Source organism: Mastomys coucha, unplaced genomic scaffold (genome assembly GCF_008632895.1).
Source record: "Mastomys coucha isolate ucsf_1 unplaced genomic scaffold, UCSF_Mcou_1 pScaffold21, whole genome shotgun sequence".
In the NCBI taxonomy this organism is placed as follows: domain Eukaryota; kingdom Metazoa; phylum Chordata; class Mammalia; order Rodentia; family Muridae; genus Mastomys; species Mastomys coucha.
Genome location: NW_022196904.1, coordinates 26275781 through 26281100, shown reverse-complemented (window position 1 = coordinate 26281100; position 5320 = coordinate 26275781). Strand labels below are relative to the sequence as shown.

The following is a 5320-nucleotide window of genomic DNA, read 5'->3' as shown; positions in this document are numbered from 1 at the left end:
ACACAGCATGGCATTGGGGCAGTACCTGTGTACTGGGGCCTGGTCCAGACCACACTAGGCAGCCACGAGCAGGGTGAGCCATTAATGATTAACTCCAGGCCTGGGCCTTGACCTCCCAGGCCTCTCAGTAAACAGGCCTTTCTGGCCAAGTGTCCACAGCCTGCTGGAGCCCGCTGGCCCCCTCTGGCCTTTCTGTCCCTCCCTTGTGCTCTCTCATGGCTCAGGCTTCCCCCCGCCCCCATTTAGCAGAAGCAGGTGCCCCTATGGTCTGAACACTGGGGATCTTCCTCCCTTGTACCCCAGGCTGGCCTACCCCATGTTCCAACTCTAACCCCAGTCATAGTCTCTGGTATCTCTGAACTTGGATTTTCCAGTTAGGGAAGCCTGCAGCCCCCGACTGGCCCCTGGGACTCCTGATGGCAGGTTCTGCGGACACACATGTGGGATTTGCAAGTCAGACTATGGGGCTGACCAGGCAGAGCTGTGACATGCAGCCATGACTGCATTATCCCCACCTCAGTTCTAGGCCACTTCTAGCTGTGACTAAACTTGCTGTGCAAACTCCAACTGGAAACCTCGCTCTCTGGACCTCAGTTTACCATCTGTGCCATAAGAAATGTGCCATATGGCATCTGTGCCATAAGAAATGGGGTGCCAGAATTCTAGACTCCAATTCTGATTGGGAATAAGACCAAGGACTGGCATCCTGCATGGAGTTACCAGTATGGACCCCCAAGGTTCTGGCTACCAAGTGTTTATTTCCTTCTTCAAGGGCAGCCTCTAGCTTGGCTTTGGAAAACCAGCTTCCTCCCCACTCCCCCATTTCAGCCCATGTGGTATACCCAAACCCTGGGCAACAGATCATATGTCCTGGCTCTGACCAATGGGTGTCATCTTGAGACATTTGTTGGACATGCTGAGACTTTGTTTTCTTTGGGATCAGGAGGCTGTCTTGATGGGAGCTAGTCCAGAGATTAAGGAAGGTAAAGGCAGCGGACAGAGGTGAGTCGGGGGGTTCTTAAAACTTTGACCCAGAGCTGTCCCTGGGTCAGCACCCTCTGGATTTTTCTATGGTGAGAACACTTTCTGTTCATTTTCTGCTCAAACTAATGCAAGTCAGGATTCTTCTCTGACACACCTTCTCACCCAATTCAGACACCTCCACTGAGGCTGACGCACAAATGCAGAGTAGCCCCAGGTGCAAATGGCTGAACATCTGCAGAGAAAGTGTGCTTGAAAATAGTGCCCTCAGGGAGACCTGCCCAGCTGAGCTGGGCTGTGTGAAGGGGCCATGGGGAAGAGCTGGGTGGAGCCTGGGAGTGACCATCAGAGAACTCAGGCTGGTCGCCTGTGCAATTGGGAGCCTTTGAGATTTCTGGATGGGAGGGTGCTGAGCACATGGATAAAGCTCATGGGCCAGGGCATGAGTGTGAATGCTGAATGTTACACATGGATGTAACACACACAGAGAAAGAGAGAGAGAGAGAGAGAGAGAGAGAGAGAGAGAGAGAGAGAGAGAGAGAGAGAGAGAGAGAGAGAGAGAGAGAGAAGACAGACAGACACATACACACACACACACAGAGAGAGAGAGAGAGAGAGAGAGAGACAGACAGACAGGGCGGGGTTAGAGGCATGAAACATTCTGTGGCTCCAGAAGCACTTTGGATACAGGTTGGATGCTGGTTCTGCAAGGCATCCTGGGCCCAATCGGTTCTCTCTCCACCCAGGGCCATGTGATTCCCAGATGGAATGGCCTTCTCTTCCAGCACAGGCTAGGAGGGTTGCTTGGGCCTGTGTGAGAGAGCAGAGAATCAGTCTCATAGCAATTCCAGCCTCTGTAATGGGCTGGCCTCACAAGAATGGGCTTAGAGAGAGCCCATCTTTGTTCTAATGGGTGCCCTGGACAGTAGAGGTTCCCAGACACATGAGACTTTAGACATGGGAACACAGACACTTACAATGTAGTAACAACTTTCTTGTGAGACTTGAGGATGGAGAAGGTGGTGGTTTCCATGTAGGCAGAGGTCAAGGGTAATAAACAGGGAAGGTCAAAGGCAGCCGTTGGCCCTCTTAGGAATGTATCACTCCATAGGCCCAGCCTGACTGCTGCCAGACTAGTGAGGCTCTAGCCCACGCTGGGCTATTTGGAGACTTCTCTGAATCTCTACTTTGTCTGCCCCATCCTCTCCATGAACCGTCCTCTCTCCCCACCTGGCCTTTTGCCAAGACAGCTTGGAGCCATACCCCTCTTCTGTCACATTCTTCTCATCATTGTTGATCCCATTTTCTGCCTCTCTGATAGAGTCAGACCTCCCACTTGATTAGCCATTGAGCCCAACCTCCATCTTCATACTGGCCCCTGCCCTGCTTCCTCTGGCTGGAGCCAATCTGCCCTTTGCTCTGGAGCTGCCAGCAAGCACCCAGGGGGGCTGCTTGCTGGCTTGGCCTCCTTCCTGGGCTTCAAAAACCCCTTCTGCTCTTCCCTGGAGGCTGGCCACCAAGTTGGGTCTTGGGGAGAGCATCCAACCAAGACGTGTCTTAAGTTCTAAGCAGAATCCTCACTTCTGCCTCTGCCAGCAGAACCCCACTGGCCAGGCCTGAGCTGTCCTCTGAAATGCCCAGAGGCCAAAATGTTCTTTGGAGTTAGATGGAATGGAGGTATAGGTCCCAGCAGAATCCAAGGCTAACCAGTAACGGGCAGGAAGAGGGTCCTGCACCTGGTCACCTCCCCTGGTCATCCACCCCCTGGGAAGATGATGCCTTGGAAAAAGGTCCGCCTAATGACCAGGGGACCTGTTGACAGCTGGAGATCTTGCCTGGTGGCAGTAGATAAGGGTGGGGGAGGGGCACCTTCCCGCTCAGGGAGCCTTTGCCTGAAGCCAGAGCTTCCCACACCTTGTTCCCACTGCCCAGGCCAGAACCTGCTGCAGAGCCTCCAGGGTCCCACCTGGGCTGGTCCAGGAAAGGGAGGGGCTGGAAGCAGCCAGCCTTCTGCTCCATCAGGTATCTGCATCAGGGTTTGTCCTCACCATACTTGTTAGGCTAGAAGTGTAAGGCTCTGCTTCAGCTCTCTTGGAAGACCCTACCTGCCACCCAGCCTGCCTGGGGCCCAGCACTACATTAAAGATGCCCCAATTTTATACCTCCGTACATCCCCTAAACCAGGGAAAACTCAGCTTTTTTTTTTTTTTTAAAGTGCTGGGGATTGAACTCAGGATCTCAAGCATACTAGGCAAGCTACTCTACCACTGAGCCACATCCTCAGCCCTCTTTGTTCCTATTTTTTGAGACAGAATCTCATTCAGCTGAACTGCAATGCTGCCTCCACCTCCCTGGCTGCTGGGATTATACAGGTGTGGGTCACCATATCTGGCTTCAATGTTGTTAGCCCTGGGTGGTGGCAGGAATGCCGGGAACAGGAGAACCAGAAGGTAGGGTGGCTGTTGGGAGGGCTGCAATGCTGCTAGGCTACCTGGGTGTGTGTCTGGCTGGGTGTTGACTGGTGTGTTCCTCTCTCAGAGCCATAGCTGATAGGTAGGTTCCCAAGGCTGTGCGTATGTGCCCAGCCTGCTGCCTGGCACACAGTGAACCTTCAGTGTAGCTGTTGGCTCTCGTGGCAAGGTTGTGAGGGTGGAGAATATAGGTCATTCTGCAGACCTGGACAGGGCTTAACCACTGACCAAAGGAAAAATCATGGCTGCCTTCCTTCCTGGCCTCCAAGGTCACAAATACTCACACGGTATGCACTCATGTATTCACATACACACCTGGCTTGACAGCCCTGAGACCCAGCCACCTGCTGGAAAACCAAGAGCTGCCTCTTCAAAATAATGATTAAGAATCAGCATCGACTATTCAAACCGAAACTCTCCAAACCCTCTTTGGAGGACTCTGATCTTCTAGAGCCCGTGGGTGAGAAAGCTCTTACCATAGTGGAAAATGCATTCTGCTGAAACGGAAGTCTTCCTCAATTTAGCTGAATCACTTTCTGGTGGTTAGGGAAGTCCTGGTGGCCTCCTGCCTGTCCCCTGATGCCTGTGGGCTAGCCCAGCTGGAAGACCCTCAGTCCGCATCCCCTCCTTCTGGATCCACGTCTGCCCTAGATCCAGCCCTTGACTCTGAGACTCCCCACTGCTCAGGCAGCCTTGGATAATTGCTTCCTGTCTCCAGGTGGCAATCCAATGTTCTGCACAGCCAGACCAGGGGCATTTCTAGAGATGAGCACAGGCAGGAGTGGAGGGGATGGAGAGAGGCCTGGGCATACCTGGCAGTTTCCATGGGCCCACAATCTCCTCCTGGGCCCCTTCACACTCTGTCTCCAGCTTGTGAAGCATCTGGAACATAGCAGGGATCATGACCTCAATCCTGCAGGGCTCAGGGGCCTAGAGGCCTCAGAAGGGGCTAGCTGCTCAGGTGAACACCCAAGGAGTAGGACTCGAGTTGGTTCTTAGAAGCCAGAAAGTAGTCTTCAGGCTCATCTTATGCCTCAGGAGTCTATGGGCGGAGGCACCTGGCCAAGGTGTGACTGGTATCTGCTTAGCTAACCCCTAGTTGGATAGAGGATGACACTTCTATCCAACACCTCCTGCACCCCCTCATCCTGGGAAACCCTTAGGAATAAACAGAGATGTAGCCAACCGGACACCATGTAGAGGGTGTTGAATGTGGCAAGCTGAGGGTTACGGAGGCTTGGTGGGGAGTAGGCACCTCACAAGTACCTATACTTTAAAACCAAACTGATGCTCAGAGATGAGCTTGCTTGGTGTATCCTTGGGTTCCCATCTAGGCTCTGCCCCTCAGCCATCTGGGGATCAGCAGGAGCTACGAAGTGGCCCCCTCATCTGAGCTCTCAGCAGTCTGTGAGACATGTGCCCTGGGGGTACTGCTTCCTGATGAGAACTGTAGATGCTGGTACCCATGGCCTATGAGAGCTGAGAAAATAAGAGCAGTGGATGAGTTTCTGGGACGCAGGGGGCACATGAACACAGTGCAGGGGATTGAGATCTAAGAACACCTAAGTTCACTTTGGTGAGCTTGAGGATGGGGGCCCTTTGCTGCCGTCTAGCACTGGGGGCTGGGGACATGTCCCTGCTCAACGAATGAGACTGCTCTGTGGCACTCTCTGTAGCTTAGGGGTTGCCACCCCTCAAAAGCAACCAGTTTGATGTGACCTTTGTCCCTCATGTCCCCCAAGGAGAGTGCCAAGCTAGAAGCTAGTGATATCACTGCCTAAGACCCCAAATCCCTACCCCCACCCCAGAGCTCTGGCCTGTCTCAATGCCCAGCAGGCATCAGCTTGCCCTGCCCTGGGGCTATGAGG

The 5320-nt window shown here is 53.5% G+C and overlaps 1 long non-coding RNA gene across 1 annotated transcript; it reads right to left on the bottom strand.

The window, feature by feature from the left end:
* Nucleotides 1–738: 738 nt before the first annotated feature.
* LOC116100466 lies at nt 739–4500 on the bottom strand. The gene is made up of 3 exons (XR_004122590.1): nt 4265–4500; nt 1670–1791; nt 739–962 (listed from the first exon to the last, which is right to left on the bottom strand). It is a non-coding gene; the product is annotated as an uncharacterized LOC116100466 (long non-coding RNA).
* Between the last annotated feature and the right edge of the window lie 820 nt (nt 4501–5320).